Source organism: Aquarana catesbeiana, linkage group LG02 (assembly GCF_042186555.1).
Source record: "Aquarana catesbeiana isolate 2022-GZ linkage group LG02, ASM4218655v1, whole genome shotgun sequence".
NCBI classification, from domain to species: domain Eukaryota; kingdom Metazoa; phylum Chordata; class Amphibia; order Anura; family Ranidae; genus Aquarana; species Aquarana catesbeiana.
This window is the reverse complement of record NC_133325.1, coordinates 408,573,070-408,594,554: the sequence shown is the minus strand read 5'-3', so window position 1 is coordinate 408,594,554 and position 21,485 is coordinate 408,573,070.

Sequence of the window (21,485 nt, the reverse complement as noted above, 5' to 3'; positions counted from 1 at the left end):
GCTGCATTTTTGCTGCACTGCTGCACACAGTCACTTTATGTGTTGCATGTTTGACACACGTTGCAATTCACTTACTTACTGTTTTTGTGCACTTTATTAAGAGTTGGCACTCCCACATTTGCTGCTACCAATTTGGAATTATTTGTTGATATTTAGTCATTATTTCACTATTTATGTATTTTTACTATGTTTTTTTTTTTTGTTGTGTGAGTGATTAGCTCTTCACGGGATAGTGAGCAATCACTTTATTCTATAATTATTTTGGGTCACACCTCTATACACGCCACATAATTACATTATCTATATTTGTATTTAGTTAATTTTCATTTAGGATTAGCGCAGCACCACTCACTCTTACTAAGCTGAGAACATGTATCCAACATAATTAACACTACTTAATCAAATGTTGGCGTATATATATACAACTTGAACCTATCTAACTCCCAGCGACCAATTCGTTTGATGACAGAGTCCTTCAATCCCAACCGGGCAGCCTCAGTGGCTGCCCCAATGCGAAAGAAGTGCAATGAATAACCAAGGAGATAATAACCAGCAGCCACCAAACATTTCCTGAAAACAGACACCAACTGAAAATGGGAGACAGCAGAACCATCCCGGTGCACCAAGAATGAACCCCCCACCCCCTGGCCTAATGCTGCAATAGTCCCCCCACCGCGAACTTGGAACAAATGGGAGAAGCGTTAATGCAATGCAACTATATATACTTACTATTCCCCCGCTGATCCTTTTTTTGGACCGGCAAAAAAAATAGACACCGAATCACTGCTGCAAAAAGAAAAACTTACCTGCCAACGGACCCCCTGTGAGCAGATTTTAGCGGGCTAACGATCTCACTTACTCTAAAAGCACCATAAAAAGCCATAGAAAATGCAGCCAGGAACAAACAAGCCTCGTAGCTGGAACTGAACAAAAATTACCCGCTGGACCAACTCTTGCAGCACGATGAAAGTGACTGCCCGTTGCACATCCCGACGCCTGACCCCCTTTTCGGTAACTTTTCAGGGCCTGTTTTACAATAAAATCCTTCGTGAAATCCTGAGCACCAGTAAGCTTGAACCAGAATGCCATGCCAGCCAAGTTCCGATCAATGGCTGAAACTGATGCGCGCATTCATGCGACCATACCATTCATGCCAAACCTTAATATATGCTGACCATGTCCTCCCACTCATGGAATTACAGATCAATCCTGTGGTCACTCCAAGCCAATTTGCCATAGCCATGGGGAAAAAGGTGCTCCTTATTGCTCCGCACCCGGTGCCAACTCCCGGAATCTGTCCCACTGAAATTGAGACAAAGCATCCGCCACCGTATTAGTTGTTCCCAGACCCAAAGATCCTCCCTGTGTTCCCTTGTCAGCTTAAAAAAAGAGTGGGCGAACAAACGAACTGAAGGTTTCAAAAAAAGCACAGGAGACAGAACAGCCCATAGGCAGGCAATAGTCCACATAAAAGGCGTCCAACCACCTGCAGCCTAACAAATAAAAACTTGAAGATGCACTGGCAAAAGACGAAAAGCCAATTCCACATTAGTTTTTGCCATGAGAGAACCCTTCCCAGAATGCCGAACCCAGTAGCCCTCAGCATCAAAAGAAGTGTATGACACAGTGCAGGCCCCCAGGTCGACTGCATCGTTAACAGAACCCCCTCTTGGAAAGGAAAGGTGAGGAACCAACCAAAATTTATTTCTTGATTTAAATCAAGAGGGGGATGCGGAAATGGGCCACACATGCGCCCCAACACCACTTCATTCCGGAGTTTGGAAGAAACCATTGAAGGGTGTAACAGTGCAGAACGCAAATTATCCGCCATAGGCGGGACTCGGGACAGTGAACACAGAATCCTAAAGCCCTCAATGAAACCCAACTCCAAGAGCCCCGGCTGTTCAGGGGTAATGGAACTCCCGACCCCGCTTGGAAAAAATGACGTTGAGGCCCGCACCGAGGTCATCAACTTCATCCATAAGCTAATATCCTTATTGCCCCAGCGTAATGATGGCTTTGCGCTGACAGAATTGCTCATCATAACAAAGCCATGCCTGACCTCCATAAACCCTGTGAGCCTCGTTAATGGCCTCCAAGTAACAAAAAAGTGCTGAGCAATTCTCGGGATGCTCTCCCCTTATTATGCTCGCTAAAATAGCGAACACCTAGAGCCAGTTGCCAAAAGTCCAGGGGATGAGTCAATAAGGACGCTTCTCCTCATCCTCCTTTTTGGACTTCTCCGGTTTGCTTCTGTCAAGATAAACTTCTCCAGCGGCAAAAGCATAAAAATTTTGATATACTCACCCACCCAAATCTTCTCCTGCACCTCAAGCTTGAGATGCACCACCAACGGACCTTAAAAGCAAATGTACACCTCGCACTTGGCCACATCGGCCAGTTGGACAGTGTCAGAACCTTTCACAGCCTCCTTTGATGTCTCTGTCGTGTCAACGTCGGCCAGAACCGCCGGGGCCCCCGACGTCACAACCTCCACAGTCCCTGGTTGGCCGGCTGAGCCCACCCCAGCAATAGTCCCTGACTTTTCCCTGGAAGTCCCACCAGCAACAGCACCAGAATCAAAGCGCTGAAGTAGTGCACGCAGCTCCAACACCAAGTCTAGAAGATCGAATGCAACGGGTACACGTTCCGCTGCCTGGAGCATGGAAGGTGGGGCAAGAACAGGAGTACCGACCCCAACACCCTGACCTACTCTGCCCCGTCCCAATTCCCAAAATACCACCTAACATAAACTGCGAGCAAGAAATATTAGTAAGTGCACACTCACCAGGCTGTTCCCACATCCACCGCGGATGGATGTTCTGGCACTTCACCATCATTTGAGCAGGACAGCTCACCCTTCGACCAGATGAATGACACTTCTGGATGATTTCCTGAAGCAGGCATACCACCCACCAATGTGTTGGCCATTGACCCTGTGGGCGTCCTCCTGGTTTCCCGACTGGGCCACATACTGGCCCCAGCCCCGCCACCCGAGCGGCAGGCTCTCTTTCTCCTTGCACGTGTATTAGGATCCCGAGATGCCCCACGGCTGTCTCCGCCCACCGCCGCCGATTTGTGGTCATTCTGGTGGAAGGAGGGCCGCTGGCCGCTCCACACGACTGAAGCCCCTCCCCGCTTTGAATCCCACCAATCCCAGTACATAAATTCTCTCACCAAAATATATCTACCCTGTCTATCTGTTTTCCCTTTATACCTAGTCATGTCCGCCTTTCGCCTTTTTTTTTTTGCTTCGGGCTTCTCTTTCCCTAGACACAGTGTAGGTGATTTACTAAAACTGGTTCACACAGAATCTGGTGCAACTGTGCATAGTAACCAATCAGCTTATAGGTTTTATTGTCAAGCCTAATTGAACAAGCTGAAGTTAGAAGCTGCTTGCTTACCAGATTTCCTGTGCACCAGTTTTAGTAAATCTTTCCCAGTGTGCAACAGGTTCTTGGGAGTCAAGGCAGCAGAATTGGTATGTAAAGAAATCAGTGTATACATGTGACGTGGATCAGAGAGGGTAGGAGGCAGGAGGGGTTCTGCAGACCAGCAGGTAGGGCTGACAGCACTGCTTGGGATTTTAGAGCAGAAAAGGCTCTGGATAAGCATTTATGTGTGGGCAGAGGGCAGAGGTCCAGGCCCGCTGTTAGCAGCTTTTCAAACTCTATGGTGTTGATTTACTAAAGGCAAATAGACTGTGCACTCTGCAAGTGTAGTTGCTCCAGGGCTTAGTAAAGGAAGTGAAGCTCTGCTAACTTCCATCATCCAATCATGTGCAAGAAAAATGCATTTTTTTTCCTTGCACGTCATTGGGTATTCTTTGCAGAGTAAAGCATTACCTCATGTACTAAGCTCTAGAGCAAACTGTACTTGCAGAGTGCAACTGCAAGGTAAAACTGTACTTTGCATAGAATACCCAATCACGTGCAAGGAAATAAAAAAAAGCATTTTTGCTTGCACATAATTGGATGATGGAAGTCAGCAGAGCTTCAGCTCATTTACTAAGCTCTGGAACAACTGCACTTGCAGAGTGCAACTGTACTTGCAAAGTGCACAGACTATTTGCCCTTAGTAAATCAACCCCTATGTGTGCATGGGCACACAGGCTTTTATTGAGGGGATTAGGCAAAAAATGCCAAAAGCTCCAAAAACGTCAGTTTAAGAGCAGCAATGTGCATGAGGCCTAACATTTTGAATTTCTGATTACATTCTGTCTGGGGAAGAATGTTCTCCAAGATTCAGGAATTTCCCCAGCTGGAACATGGACCGCAATAAAAACCTGACAGGGGTTCTAAACCTCTCACTCTATCCACAACTTTTTCCTTGTATGTGAATGGATATTTTTTGTCAATTGAAGTTTTCCCTCATTTACTAAGCTCTGTAGCAACAGCACTTGCACTTGCATAGTCTTTAGTAAATCAACCCATCTGAGAGGCTGACAACTCCTGCGGCTAGATAGGGCTGAATGGTACACCTAGCAGTACTTACATTTAGACATGCACTAATAGGAGGACTTTGCCAGACCAAAGGATAAAATAATCCCATTCATTTTTTCATTTATACGAAAAAAGTATCCTATGCATTTTGGCGGGTCAGAAAAAGCTGCTCCTTTATCAGGGCTTCAGCTAAAATAAGAACATTGAATAGACTCAAAATAGGGCTTGATTGCTCACACTGATACTGCTGGCCAGTAATCCTCCTGATCCAGCAATTATTTTATTTATTTATTTATTTATTTCAGGTACTTATATAGCGCCGTCAATTTACGCAGCGCTTTACATATACATTAGCTTTCCTACACAGATTCACATCGGAAAGCTCTATTTTGAGTCCAATAAAGGTTGTTATATTAACCGAAGCCCTGAAAAAGGTTTTTTTCTTCTTTTTCCCCGAAATGCACTGGATTTATTTTTAATTTTTTTTGTATAAACTAATAAATTAATTTGGGCACCTTATCCTTTAGTGCAGCTCCTTCCATTAGCACATTTTTTTTTCTGGTAACCTGCTGGGGTATCCACTGCATAGTAGCCTTATCTGTTGTAAGCAGCCTAACCTGAATGTTTTTGTTGTCGCACTACTTTGTATGAATTCACATCAAAATCCCAGCACTTCTTGGATGCTTTTTTACATTGCAGTGTACATATATTTAGGGTAGTATGTGCCCAGGGACAAATGTCTGGAATGCAGACTGCTTGTGTTTGACAGGCTACTGGCAGTGGGGCTGAACAGTGCAACCTATGCTTGCCACCTGAACCTAAACGCCAGAGCCTCATGCACCAGGGCTAAGTGCTCAGTGTGCACTGGGGCCTGCGAAGTTGAGAAATGATATGTTGCTTTGCCCACCCCAGATGAATCCCCAGATCTCAACAATATTGTTAGATGATCCGGATGACATTTGCATTCACTGCGCAAACATCAAATGCTCACACAAGTGAACAAAATGTAATTCAAATTTATTGTGATTGCAAGCCTGTAAAAAGTTGCTATCATGCTCATTTTTGGCCTCATCACCTGACTTGATCTTATTTCAATGTTATACTAAGAGCCCTTGCACACTGGGGCGGGGGGGTGGCGTCGGTATGCGGCCGCTAGCGGGGCGGTTTTACCCCCCGCTAGCGGCCGAGAAAGGGTTAAATACCACCGCAAAGCGCCTCTGCAGAGGCGCATTGCCGGTGGTATAGCCGCGCCGTCCCATTGATTTCAATGGGCAGGAGCGGTAAAGGAGCGGTATACACACCGCTCCTTCACCGCTCCGAAGATGCTGCTGGCAGGACTTTTTTTTACCGTCCTGCCAGCGCATCGCTCCAGTGTGCAAGCCCTTGGGGCTTTCACACTGGGATGACAGCAGCGGCACTTTCGGGGCGGTTTGCAGGCGCTATTATTAGCGCAATAGCGCCTGCAAACCGCCCCAGTGTGCAAGGGCTCTAACAATTTACAGAAATTGCTTTATTTCTCTGTGTGCGTCACACTTTAACACAGACAGCTCTCCTAATGCAAAAGCAAACATTCACTTTGCGCTTTACTATTCTGCTATGTTATATAATAGTTGGAGTAATGTGATATAATTTTGATCAGCAGACTTGGCTGATTAAATTTTGGGGTAAATATATGGGGGTGCACAGACTGCATAAATGCTATGCTGGGATAAATTACAGGAAAATGCTTTTTTTTTCACATGTTTTACTATATATTCAAGAAAATAAATATTCATGTATCCAACTCTGCTTCCAAATTAAAGCCCAATCTGTCCCCAAAAAACAAAGTAAAAGCAATGTATAATATATTAGGATGGACTACAAATCTTAAAGGAATAATGTGACAAACTAAAACATTGCCAAAAATAAAAACAAACCCTCTGGAACTCAATGGAGTTAGAGAGGCCTGGGCACTCAGATGGTTAACTCTGTATGCTGAACACAGTCTTCCTCAGGCTGCAAAAATCCCAGAATGCCTCATCAGTTAAAAACTGCCAGTTGTTTGTATTCCCGTGTAACCTTGACTGTAGTCAGTAACTGCTGTAGAACTTCTTTCTTTGTTGCTGCTGCATTATCCTTCTGCAGTGTGAACAGGGTTAAACTATATATTCATTAGGAACTGCAGTCTGCTCACATAATTTGTAATAAAAACATCTTTACCATTCTGAAGCTTCCCTCCAACCACTTTCCATAATATTTTATATATACTGTGATTCTTGCCAAATATGCTGCAGAAATCTCCCTCCACTGAGTTTGGCTGTAACCATTTTAACTCTGGGCAGCTTAAGATGCTGCCTGTTCACTTCCTGGATTTACACAGACACACAGAGGCACACCTCCAGCTCTGCAGCTCTGACTGGCCCTTTTATGACCCATCCCCCTTCTATTCCTGGCATTCCTGGCAAACTCTCATGAGACTGAGAGAGAGAGAGAGCTGTGCATGATGTCATACGCCTAGACGTTTTTCCAGACAAACAGGAAGTGGGCTGTATAAGGTATTTACTGGCAGAATAAAAATGTTTGACTATCCAAAGTTAAAACAACAAGGGCAGAAGATTTAATAGATGAAAGGATGAAAAAATGACTAAAGTTCCATTTTAATGCAGAAATGCAGCTGCCGTCTTTAAAAGAGAAGTATGGACTTTTTTTGCAAATTTATACTTACCTAGGTGGATCCAGCATCGGACCCCCGCCGACTCTAACACTGAGAAACGAGCAATCAAACACCGCCGATCCCTTGGTTCTCACAGATCCCTGAGCAGAGAGCTGTTGATTATCACCCACAAGATTACTGGGGAGCTGGGCTGTGGAGGGGATGGGAGCGGCCGTCTCAGGCTCTTTGAGGCTTGCCGAGAGGCTGAGCCGGGTGCCAGTCTAGACACGTGGGCAGATCCTGACTTCATTGTCACAATCTTGTCCGAGCCTGGACCAGCTCTGTGAAGTCAGCTGACAGCGGGCTTCAGCCTGCTGTCTGCTGAAAACGGGTCACAGGAGTGCACAACAAACTGTTCTCCTGTCATCCACAGGAGAAGTACAGCCAAACAAGCTTGGGCTGTACTTGTCCTTTAAGGAGACCACTTTGCAATGCTTGTCTAAGGACTTTCTGCAGTGCAGGGGGAAACCATACTGGCTATGTCTGATTCGATCCTGGGGTTGATTGTTTGATGCAACAAAGCAAGGAGAAGTGTGTCTGCAGGCTAGTAATGAAAGGGGAAGAAGACAGTATGGAAGCAAGCAAGCAAGCAGGTGTGTGGGGAAAAGACTGGGCTTCTACTGCTGGCTGAACAGAACCATGCCATAGCTGACCACAACTGGGAGAAACAGACTACTCACCCTGCCTCAGACATTCGGAATTTTCTCCCTGAGAGGGTGTGAGGTGTTATTTGGGAGCCTGGTGAGACCGAACAGTACTGGAGAATGTTCCTACCACTTGACAGGAAGGAAAGGAGGGATTGTCTCAGCAGGATTTAAAGAGAGACATCACAACACTTCCTTTCCCTGTCTGAGGACTTGAACTGAATCAGAGTAAATGTCTGGAGATCCAGAAGAGGGTGCCCTGGGTCAGAGATTAATATTGTACAAATCAATCTGTTGTCTGCTGGAAACTGTTGTGCTTTCTTCAAGATCCCCAGCTTTGCTGGCTGTTTTTTTCATCATTCACTGGCCAGTGTGATAAAATGGGGACATTTAAAGCATGTTAGGACTGTCTTTATATACTGGTGCTAGGAAAATTCAGTTCAGTTCTGCTAATTACTTTTCCTGTAGTCAGAATACTGCAGGTGTTTAACCATATCTCTCAGTGTAAGGTAATTTTCTTATTGATTGTTTGTATAATTACGCTTGCTAGTCCTCTCTCTTTTTTAAGCTATGCTTGGCCTAATAAATTCTTTAAAATACCTCAAGGTGTGTCGGCAAGTGTCAAGTAAGTGAGGTGAGCCATCTTCAGGTATGCAGAGAAATAACAAAACAATTCAGTGGTTCCTCTGGAAGCGAACGTTACATCTGCAAAAAAAACACAGTTTAAAAAAGTTTGAAGTAGGACTACAGAGTAATTGTGTGCTTCCTATGTTTTAACTTACACTTTAGTAGTGTACTACTTTTACCTTTTAATTCTTTCTACTACATTGTATAACTATTAAAATACGCTGCATTTTCAATAATGGAACCACGAGTAATGCTAACACTCTATGGTTGAAAATGACAAATGAGTTTGTTTGATTGCTTAGATTACTGATATTTCAAATATCAAACCCAACACCAAATTTAAAGAACATTTTATAATGTATAGCCTTTGAAAAGATGGAACCAGTATCCATTTTCCTCATCAAATAACTTCTTGATAGAGAGCATGAATATCACTTTGTGACTGACTGATAATCATGCCAATTTATTACTGCTGGAACAATGCTGGGAGAAATGTATTTTGTATACACGGTGGAAGTGAGTCATGCAGCACTAATTTTTCAAGAAGCACTGGAAAGGTCAAAGGAGTATTTTTAAGACGATTGAGAATTGTTCATACAGTGATGCTATTATGCAGTTCAAATACTTTAATATTATTTCCATTATCAGCATTTAGAAGCAAGCAGGCAATTGTGTGCATAGCGGAAACAGAATGCGTAGGTTAAAACAATTAATTTGTGACATAGAAGAACCAGCTGCATTATGTACATGCAGTAGTTTGGTTAGTTCAGGAATTATGGATAATAAAATGGATGTGTATTTATAAGATGTTGCTTCTGAAGCTTTGCAAAGACTAAATTTGAATTATGCAGCACCCCAGGACTCATAGCACCATAAACTTATGTGGCCACACAGTTCACAACACAGTACATTGTATAAATAAATGTATAATGCTTTATAAAGTTCTGTAAATCCTTGTTTTCCATGTGTATGTATAGAATGAAACACATGCTTTACGAAGTACTCCTATGATCACAGTTACCATTAAGTTTACATATGTGGTTTGTAGCAGATAATTTTAGTATCTATTTCCATACCCCTTTTTGTGTCTACCATATGAATGTCTTCACTGTATGAATATATCACTGGAAAACAACAGCTAAACAATTCCTAAGGCTTTGTGGATGTATTAACAGCATGGTGCATGGCTAATAATATCATCAAGGCCATGTATACACAGCAGAAACATAAAATACAATGCAAAAGATACATTATTTATCATACAGCAGCAAAATATAGCAGAGTTTTTCCTTTATTAATTCATGGTAAAATTATTATCTGCCTACAGTCCTATCTATAATTTAGTCTGCCGTGATGTATATTAAATAGGTATGCAAAAAAACACAAAAAAAAAAAAAACAGTATTTCCATTTGTGATGTGCTGTTTGTTTGAGCCATTTTAACTTCTTGCCTAACTCTACTGTGTATATATATATATATATATATATATATATATATATATATATATATACACATATACATATATATTAGTATCTCACAAAAGTGAGTACACTCCTCACATTTTTGCAAATATTTTATTATATTTTTTCATGTGACAACACTGAAGAAATGACACTTTGCCACAATGTAAAGTAGTGAGTGTACAGCTTGTATAACAGTGTAAATTTGCTGTTCCCTCAAAATAACTCAACACACAGCCATTAATGTCATTAATGCAACAAAAGTGAGTACCCCTATGTGAAAATGTCCAAATTGGGCCCAATTAGCCATTTTCCCTCCCCGGTGTCATGTGACTCGTTAGTGTTACAAGGTTTCAGGTGTGAATGGGGAGCAGGTGTGTTAAATTTGGTGTTATCGCTCTCACTCTCTCATACTGGTCACTGGAAATTCAACATGGCACTTCATGGTAAAGAACTCTCTGAGGGTCTGAAAAAAAGAATTGTTGCTCTACATAAAGATGTCCTAGGCTATATGAAGATTGCCAAGACCCTGAAACTGAGCTGCAGCATGGTGACCAAAACCATACAGCGGTTTAGCTGGACAGATTCCACTCAGAACAGGCCTTGCCATGGTCGACCAAAGAAGTTGAGTGCACGTGTTCAGCGTCATATCCAGAGGTTGTCTTTGGGAAATAGACATATGAGTGCTGCCAGCATTGCTGCAGAGGTTGAAGGGGTGGGGGGTCAGCCTGTCAGTGCTCAGACCATACGCCGCACACTGCATCAAATTCGTCTGCATGGCTGTCTTCCCAGAAGGAAGCCTCTTCTAAAGATGTCGCACAAGAAAGCCTGCAAACAGTTTGCTGAAGACAAGCAGACTAAGGACATGGATTACTGGAACCATGCCCTGCGGTCTGATGAGACCAAGATAAACTTATTTGGTTCAGATGGTGTCAAGCGTGTGTGGCAGGAACCAGGTGAGGAGTACAAAGGCAAGTGTATCTTGCCTACAGTCAAGCATGGTAGTGGGAGTGTCATAGTCTGGGGCTCCATGAGTGCTGCAGGCAATGGGGAGCTACAATTCATTGAGGAAACCATGAATGCCAACATATACTGTGACATACTGAAGCAGAGCATGATCCCTTCCCTTCAGAGATTGAGCCGCAGGGCAGTATTCCAACATGATAACGACCCCAAACACACCTCCAAGATGACCACTGCCTTGCTAAAGAAGCTGAGGGTAAAGGTGATGGACTGGCCAAGCATGTCTCCAGACCTAAACCTTATTGAGCATCTGTGGGGCATCCTCAAAGGGAAGGTGGAGGAGCGCAAGGTCTCTAAGATCCACCAGCTCCATGATGTCATCATGGAGGAGTGGAAGAGGACTCCAGTGGCAACCTGTGAAGATCTGGTGAACTCCATGCCCAAGAGGGTTAAGGCAGTGCTGGAAAAAAATGGTGGCCTCATAACATTTTGACACTTTTGAGCATTTTCACTTAGCTGCTGTACTTTTGTTACCAGCTGTACACTCACTACTTTACATTGTAGCAAAGTGTAATTTCTTCAGTGTTGTCACATGAAAAGATATAATAAAATATTTACAAAGATGTGAAGGGTGTACATCCATGTGTATCATCTGAGGCTGTTCACTTCACTGGGTATATGTGAGGGTTTACATCATCTTTAATTGTTTTCTTGACTGGCTCCCATAAAATCATCTACATTTGGAATTTTATGGATTGTAGCCTTATGAAGAAAAATAATTATAAATAATGATAAGTTAAAAAAAAAGTTTAAAAGAATACTTAATAACCCATTACCTCAAGATATATGCCTCTTTCTTTAGGCCCGCCTGTCTCCTTTTTTACTTTTCTGGGAGCTACAGTATGCCTACAATTCAGGAGATTCAACTATCATTGGAAAATGCTGCAAAGAGTTTCTTTGCAACGCATTTTCCATCCATTCACTACTGTGAGAAAAAGGAGGAGGAAAAGAGTGTATTAGCAGCACTTGCAGTAAAGCGGCTGCTCTGAGCCTGGGAGGTGCTTGCCCAGGGCAGGGACAGCCTTACAAGGAAAAAAAATATGAAAAAAAGGAAAGAAATTAAAAATATAATTATAAAACATGTAAATATGTACATACTGTTTCTCAAGAACTCAGCAAGAAAAAAAAACTATACATTTTGAATACAAGACCTATGCCTCTCACTTTAGGTCTGCCTGTCCTTTTTTTTATTTTAAATACATTTATTGGTCACTATGTAATGGGGAATAGATATGTGGTAATATGGTGCACAAAACATTACTGACCAAGTATAGACTGATATGTGTGCTAAAAGCAAAGGGCAGCGTTGCCTTGGTCAGTAACAAGTGTATGCTGTATAAGCCCACCCACAGAAAAAAAAAAATAAAAAAAATAAAAGGCCTTGGTAAAATAAAATACAATACTGTATACATCCACAAAATCACCTGGCCTATTCGCTCACATTTTTTTATTCTTTTAAAAAAAGAACCCAGTAGTGAAATGTCATTTGCAGACATTTTAAAACACATTTTACTTTGTAAGTGTCAGTGCTTTAAAAAAACTGCTTCTGGCCAAATTAAATTTTTTAAAACATGTTCGCCAGGGCAGTGCCCACCCCTCCATGCTTGCTTTTAGCAACTCTTTGCCTGTTAGCCCAGAAAATGGATATTTTTGATTTGACAGTTTTGGCATCTTTCGATTTCAGTGGGGTACAGGTTCATCATCCAAACATCCTTGAAGTTAGCTGAACCCTGCTCGAGCCAAACCCAGGGCAGTTTGACTCATCCCTGTTTAGAAAAAAGGCAGATGGCTATTTGGATTTACAGACTATACAAACATTTTATGCAGACCCTTTGAAGGTGCATTGAAGGCACAAACTAACTTATTGACAATAGAGTCCAATATATTAACAACAAGAGGAGTACCTGTTTATTTAATACAACCACTAAAGGATGAACTAAAGGATCTACAGGCCAGATGCATTATATCACCAGTACATAAGAGCACAGCCTGGATATGCAGTTTGGTGCTAGTAAAGAAATCAACAAGCGCATTTAGAATATGTCGAAACCTTACTCTCAAACTTATAGAAGAATTCCAGCCTAAACTTAACTAGTCTTAAAAATGTTCCCTCCCCCCCTCTTGGCATCTATGCTGCCTAACCTGTGTATAAAACATGCGTGTACTTACCTATTTTCAGCCTGCTCCGGTCGGGTCATGTGATCTGCAGCTCCAGCTTTAGCTCCCCTGTATCAGTCAATAGCGGCTGCAGGGGGGGGGACATAGCTCCGACAATGGCTGGGACATTGGAGCCTATGAGTAATATCATAGTTACATAGTTACACAGTAGGCAAGGTTGAAGTTGAAACAAGTCCATCAATTCGAACCTATGTGTGTGATTTTATGTCAGTATTACATTGTATATCCCTGTATGTTGTGGTCGCCCAGGTGCTTTTCTAATAGTTTTTTGAATTTATCGATGCTCCCCGCTGAGACCACCGCCTGTGAAAGAGAATTCCACATCCTTACCGCTCTTACAGTAGAGAACCCTCTACGCAGTTTAAGGTTAGACCACTTTTCTTCTCATTTTAGTGAATGGCCGTGTGTCTTACTGAATTCCCTTTCACGGAAAAGTTTTATCCCTATTGTGGGGTCACCAGTAGGATATTTATACATTGAAATCATATCCCCTGTCAAGCGTCTCCTCTCCAGAGAGAACAACTTTTATCCAGACAGACTCCTTGGCAGTCATCAATTGTATCCACCATGTCCATTTTACCATGAAGATCAGCAATCTGTGTTCTGGGGGTGTTTGGTATGCGCCTTGCTTGCACGCTGCTTCAGTACACCTCAGCTCCCAGGATAGACAACCCTCTGGTCCTGGCCCCATGTCTACTATATACCATTGCATTCCACTCTATGTAAGTAATTAGGATTGCCAACTGCTTTTTCTTGTTATGCCTAGTGCCCCACTAGAATAATCCTATTCTGTTTATTGTAGACCAATTTTGAGCATCCGACCCCAAGGAAGTGTTCACACATGAAACGCATCGGACTTTCAGGATGCATTCTCATGCCTGTTAATAGGAACCTATTTAGGCTCATCATCTACAACCAAAAATGCTCATACTGTCTTCCTCACTATTTACCTCACTGCATAGTGCTGTTTAGATGATGTGTATATATATATATATATATATATATATATATATATATATATATATATATATGAATTTGCAACAATCTATTTATTTTATCCATACTAATTTTATGTCAATTTTATATACCATTAAATTGAGATGTATATGTCTATGTATTCATGAGGTCCACACTATGTATGTGTATGTATATATATGAAATCATTTTTACTATGTGCATTATTGTTATGCATTGTCACATTCAATATGCCAATTAAATATACTTTCAAATTACTTCACCCCCACAAATCAATAGCCTCACTTTCCCTTTTCTCATACTTGAACCAGGGATGGAGGCACATACCGTGTGCTTCATTTAAACTCCCAAATTCCCCCCATTATTCTACATGTTGCCCTCGAAGTAGCATTAAAGGTGGACCCTCTCCTTGCTGTTTAGTATTTAGTATTTTTTTCTATGCATTGGTACATCTTCCCCATTAAAATGTGTAGAATTGATTTCCGAGATGCGGTCCTTAACCCCCCCACAGACTTTAATGGAGTTCAGTTTTAAGTTAACAATTTTCTGACTTCATGATGGGTTCAAAAAACACCCCAAAAACTAAACTGTAAAGCTTGTTGGTTCTCCATTCATTAAAAGATACATTCCATATGTAGATATTCTGTGCATTCTCTAAACACTTGGTGTATGCACACCAGGTGTGTCAGCAATCATAAGCAAGAGTAACTATTTAAAAATGGTGGCAGCAGTAAACAGAACCTGAAACATACAATAAAACCATCTTTTCCCCATTACTTAGTTGGGGAAGAAAAATCAGAGACAATTTTCAGACTTTATTCATAGAACATGACACAGAGCACCTGAATATGAAAGACTTTATTGAGGCGTGACACTGTGATCCTAAAAAAAGAATGACATTATAGGAAGATATGATTTCTTCCAAAGATCAAGAAACTGGATAAACTGTGGATAGCTATGTCACAAAGCTGAAATGTGGGATCCAAGATTGTCATTCAAAAGAGAGACTACTAAGAGAGGAAGATCGGGGTCTAGAGAAATGTATTCAACTACGCAGAGCTTCTGAATGGGTAAAAGATAATCTAAAGATAATTGAAGGTTCAACTGAGGGCAATGTGCATACAATATTTATTAAAGTGCACATATGACAAAAGCTTTCTGCTTTCTGTCTTTATTTTGGAAAAAGACATGAGAGAGACAAGGCGAAAAGCCCAGCATAAGGTCAGATATGCAGAATCTTTAGTAAGAAAATGCAAATGGCAGCAGAGGGAAGTAAAAGCAATGGGGTTGATTTACTGAAACTGTAAAGTGCAAAACCTGGTGCAGCTGTACATGGTAGCCAATCAGCTTCTAATTTCAGCTTATTCAGTTAAGCTTTGACAACAAACCCTAGAAGCTGATTGGCTACCATGCACAGCTGTACCAGATGTTGCACTCTCCAGTTTTAGTAAAAAGTGTATCACACTCCAGTGATACAAAAAACGCACTCTGACACTGCAGAAGACATGTTAGAGGTGATACAATAAAGGCATTGCAACATAATACTGGAGTTATAGCTGTGCATGGAACTCTTGTGCAAAATTCATAAAAGATGTGCACTATTTCAATAACTAATTCAGAAGAATGCAACACATTCATCAAGTTTCTAAAACTCTTTTCCAATATGCCACTATGGCTCTCACAAACTGATTAAAAAATACCTCTATATCTGAAATCAAGAGCCTGGAGGTAAATAAGACATATTTCATCTTGGGGTAAATTGCGATGCACATTTAGTAATGTCCATGTCCATGTTTCACAATGACATTTGTCGTATAGATGCAAAACACACTTCTAAAAAGGGTCTACACAATTCTTTATGAATTCCAGTGATTATGGCTAGGACTATAGCTAGTAGCAAAAATTGTCGATATAGTAAAGCAATATGTACCTAGTGATGCAAAGCCCATTAGGTTTCAACTGGATTGTAGAGCAAGCTGCTGTGTTTGATCTTACACTTTAATTAATAAACACTTAATGATTTTGCCTACAAATCAACTACTCGTGATGAACAACAATTGATGTTATAGTCCTCCTTGTCCAACTGATATAGCTCTTTGAACATGCAGAAGATCACAGCGGATGGGAAATAAATACCAAATGAGTTTCAAAAATATGCTTTTCTTCTTCAGGGGTATACAGATAGAGGAATGATTTCCAATTTCTAGAACAGATAATTAAACATCAGTACAGACCATATGCTCATACATATTGGAAATAGGGTTGCCACCTCATCCCTTTAAACCCGAACACATTTGAATTACACAGGTTCTGAGGCTAATTAAATGCAGATAAGGCACTAAGTGACTTTGATTACCACCTTAATCAGTCACAGAACCTGTGTAATTAATATGTGTTCGGGTTTAAAGGGATGAGGTGGCAACCCTAATTGGAAAGGATCGGTGACAGCAAAGTGATTAAACTCAGATGGTGCCAAGATGTTGGATGTTATACAAAGAGTATAAAATAACTTAAAAAGTAGGTGTATTTTTGCCACTACAAACAAGCAACCAGGTCATCACTACCGTCAACCTCCTGAACCAAGTCGCTGAGGCCTGATATTTATGTATAAGAGAAGAAGGAGGGATAAACTACACTCAATTGAGCCCTTCAGTGTATGTGATTACAAAAATAGAATAAAAGAATAACCAAAATGTTAACTGGTATATAGACCTCCATAGCAGGGCCTCCCTCCCATTGCATTGTCTATTCTGCACAGTGTCAGGCAGTGTTTTACTCAGAAATAATGCCCAGCACCTCTGATCTATTGTGTGCATAGTTTGATCCATAGAGATAAATGAAAAACGGTCTACTTATGCTCAACAGGTGGGCAATATTGCTATTTATTTCTATGGGCTAGGTGCTGGATAGTTACAGAGCAAATATAGGTGCTTTAAAAGTTGGGCAATAAAACTGGAGGGGGAGGCACTTGCTACATTTTGAATTAAAAGTGCAATTACCCTTTAAATAAATTTGTACTGGGTCCCAACTAGAAAAAAGTGAGGTAGCAGATCGGTAACAGACATTAGAATGTGCCTACCTTTACATTTCCAGTGCTTTCCGCCACCAGAGCACAGTAGAAAACACAGTACATCAGAGAATGTGGGATTTTTTCCCCGCCTCACACAATTTAGCATTTAGCACCTGGGAAGCCAATTGCCAGGACTGAGCACTGTCATGTGGGGACTACATATACACATGTACTTATCAATTGTGATGTGAAAAGAAATCATTGAACAGCTTCCTTGGTTATTGGCTCTAGACCACACTTCCTCATCATGCGGGCCTCTTGATTTGTGGTGTTGTACTCTATAGACCAACAGGAAGAGGGCAGAACACAGGCCAGAAACTACAACCAGGAAGCTTCTCACTTTTTTGTACATCAGAGTACCCTGATGGTAAGGACTTTAGGAGTGCTGTGCAGGGGATCTAAAATAACAAGCAGCCACCAGGTGATGCCTGCTTTGACCTATAAGTAACTTCAGGTATGTCTATAGCTACATTTCAAGGTGCACCTGTGCCTAGACTATGGACATTAAGGGTCCATTCACACTCATGGAATGCAGTAATATGCATAATACTACATGCTTTACTGTAACCCACAATTATGCACTTTCATGTAATACGGTGCCATTCATTCCTTATAGTATCCCAATACACCTTGCCAATGCAATTGCATTGCAGCACACCATTGGCATTGCAATAAATGGTGCATGTCCACTGCTAACACACAGCATAATGCATGTTATTGCAATGTGCCAAACCACAACCGTGTGAATAATTGCTAAGTATTTATACACTTTAACAAGCATTAAAATAGCTTTAAAACAAGTAACCATTGACCTTTCTAGCTGCATGTACCATGAATGATTCATCCTCGAGGATCCCCAAACATCACAACAAAGACTAAGAAGCTGGGTTTCAGTTGAATTCAACAGCTTTGAGGCACTTCAAATGAACCTAAACCCTCTTATCTTTTAGAGCAATGGAAGCTGCCATTTTAGTTTCTGTTTGATCTGCAGATGCCATGGTGCTGCAGATGTGATCAGTTATGACACCGGCCATTCAATGGTTTGATAGTTCAGTTGTGAGTGCAAGTGAGGGTGATGGTTATCATTGACCTGCATGGATTGAATGGAACTATTGTGGGAAACAGTTAAATTGATGGGTTTAGTTCCATTTGAATGTGTGTCTACATTAGAGGAATGCTAGATGGCCAAGATTCTATTGCAATAGAAAATAAAGGAGAAAGGAGCTGTGATTTAAATGTCTCTGTTCTAAACTTTGAAGATCTAAACCCAATTCTGGGCTAATCAAGATCTCTCTCTCACCTTCCTGTAACCCATTGTCCTAGTGTTTGTACTTTCCTTACCTGGTCTTACTTTCCTTACCTGGTCTTACTCGGGCACCCCATCCAGGTGCCTGAGCACCACCATTTCTGAGTGTGGGTGACTGCATTGGCCCTTTAAGACTATCTCCTCCACTCTCCTGGCTGATGTCAGTAGTCTACAGGAACCTGAGATGACTCCACTGCTGCACGATCTATAGTAAGGGTCTACAACACCTGAAGAAGGATCCATCAAGGAGGTAAAGAGAAAAGAAGACCTGGAGCTGGCAGTGTCATGTTAGCTAAGTTAAAAAAAAAAAAAAAAAGATATATATATCTATATATATATCTATATATATATATATATATATATATATATATATATATATATATAGATATATATATATAATTTTTTTTTTTACTAGAGTAATCAGTTAGAGTTGAGTGAAAGGGAGCTGTGGGAAAGAAGCAGCTTAATCCTAGAGAGGGGCTCTTTATTTTCTCCACAATTACTCTAGCTGTAGATGTAAATAATAGGTTGTTTTTAAGTGAGTTTGCTGTTTGTGCATAGTTAATTATTTGTGGAATAAAACTACACATTGCATAACTGTTATTGATGAAACTACCAGTGAAGTAGATAAAGTAATGCACTTGCAAAAAAGCCTTATAATTACTACAAGAAACAGTCTAAAAATATTTTTCTCCTTTTTACTTATAAGTATGGAGGAGTCATTACAGAAGCTAAAAAAATGACTAAACTTGACCAGCATTATATTTCTCATAGCCAAATCAGAAGAGAAAAGCTGGCTATTAACCACTTCCTGCCCAAGGTACGTCATATGACATCCTGGACTTTGAGTGGGGACATCTGAATGATGATGGATGCATCATTCAGATATCATCTTTTTCAGCTGGCAATTCTGTGCATCGCCACACTCTGGTGCTTCTACCGGCCTGCTCGTGCGAAGTGGTCAACGACGGAAATTGAGCATAGAGATTTCTGGTGACCAGATGGTCCCCAGTCATCTCTATGACCCTAGAGCCCCAGGATTGAAAGGCCGAGACAGTTTTTTTTTTTTTTTTTTTTTATCTCAGTCTTTCCAGCCTGAAGGAGAGATGTGGGGTCTTAAAGACCCCACATCTCTCCATAAAGAGGATATGTCTCGCACTATTCCTTGTAATAGGAATAAAAGTGATAAAAAAAAAATAAAATAAAATCAAAGAGAAAGTTTAAAAAAAATAAATAAAAGTAAAATAAAGAATAAAAAAAAAAAAAAAAAGAATTTAAAGTGCCCCGTCCCTGCAGGCTCATATACAGAAGCGAACGCATAGATAAGTCACGCCCACATATGTAAACGGTATTCAAATCACACATGTGAGGTATCGCCACGTGCGTTAGAGCAAGAGCAACAATTATAGCTCAAGACCTTCTCTGTAACGCTAAACAGGTAACCTGTAAAAATGTTTAAAGCGTTGTGTATGGAGATTTTTAAGTACCAAAGTTGGGTGTCATTCCAGGAGTGTGCACAATTTTAAAGCATGACATGTTAGGTATCTATTAACTTTGCGTAACATCATCTTTTACATTATAGAATAACATTGCGCTAACTTCACTGTTCTGTTTTTTTTTAATTCATGAAACTGTTAATTTTTTCAAAAAAAAATGCATTTGAAAAATCGCTGTGCAAATACCGATTGACATAAAAAGTTGCAACCGCCAGTTTATTCCCTAGGGTCTCTGAAAAAAAAAAAAAAATATATATATATATATATATATATATATATATATATATATATATATAATGTTTGGGGGTTAATTTGGGGAGTAATTTGATGATTTTTACATGTAGGAGTGCCAGAATTGGCCCGGATGGGAAGTGGTTAAGTTTGCATGAAACTCCACTGTGCTCTTCCACTTCCTCCAAACACTCTAAAAAATCTTCTTAACCATTATGATCATTCTCTTAGGGATCAATACTGAGCAGTCCATTAATCCCAGCGCATACAGAAGCAGAGGTAGCAAGAGCATGTTCCAGTAAACATGTATTTTGAGTTATTATTGCAGTGTTTACCATAAAGTAACACGTGATGTGAATTATGCATATGCTTGTTCTTTCCTATTTTTGTTATGGTGAACATAGAGATTTGCAAATTAACCACAAGGGAACTCTTTATTTAACCTATCTTCATTCAGCCTCCCTGCTTAACAGCTGCTGAAACACCAACCACATAGGGGGAGCAATGCTTTTAGTGAGTCTGCCTACTCATAGCTTTGCATTGTTAGAATGAGTCAATTACAAGCATTGTGTAGCACTGCAAAGCAAGAGACATAGTTTGAATCTGTAATTTTTTTTCTTTCTATTGCTTTGCAGTTCTACAAAAACGTGTCTGACTCCATATGCATATATACTTGCACATTTTGCACAGAAATAAAGATTAAATTCCAAAACAATAACACATTAATAACATTATTTACATCAAGCTGATCCTTTTTACATGTATTGCGCATCTTAAATTATTTGAAACAATCTTTTAATTGTAGCTTTTGCATGAAAAAAATAAACAGTCAGAGGTACGGGCCAATTCTGTAGGTCTACAAGCAGAGGTACAGTAAGGAGTCATTCAAAAAGAAATAGAGTACAAGCAAACGTCATAGTAAAGCAAAGGATCTTAGAATAAGCTGGCAAGGAAGAAAATGAATTCCTCCAGCTTAACAATTTTACACGATCCTTTAAAATAAAGTTTGCAGTTTGTACTCAAAGCTAAACTTCACCCAAAAGGGGACGTTCCACTCCCCCCCTTCTCTCCCATTTACGGAATGTGTTTTTTTGGGGGGGGGGAGCAGGTACCTGCTTTTGACAGGTACCCGCTCCCACTTCCAGTCAGATCGCCAGAAGTTTGTCCCCCTCCTTTCCCCACAGCCTCTTGGGACATGTCACAGGTCCCAAGAAACTGTGGGACCATTCACAGGGCGCAGTGCAGCTTGTGCATTTGCAGTGGGCAGTCGGTTGTGAAGCTGCAAGGAGTCACAGTTGCCTGCCCACAGTTAAGATGCCGGTGCCTGGACCCAAAGACCCG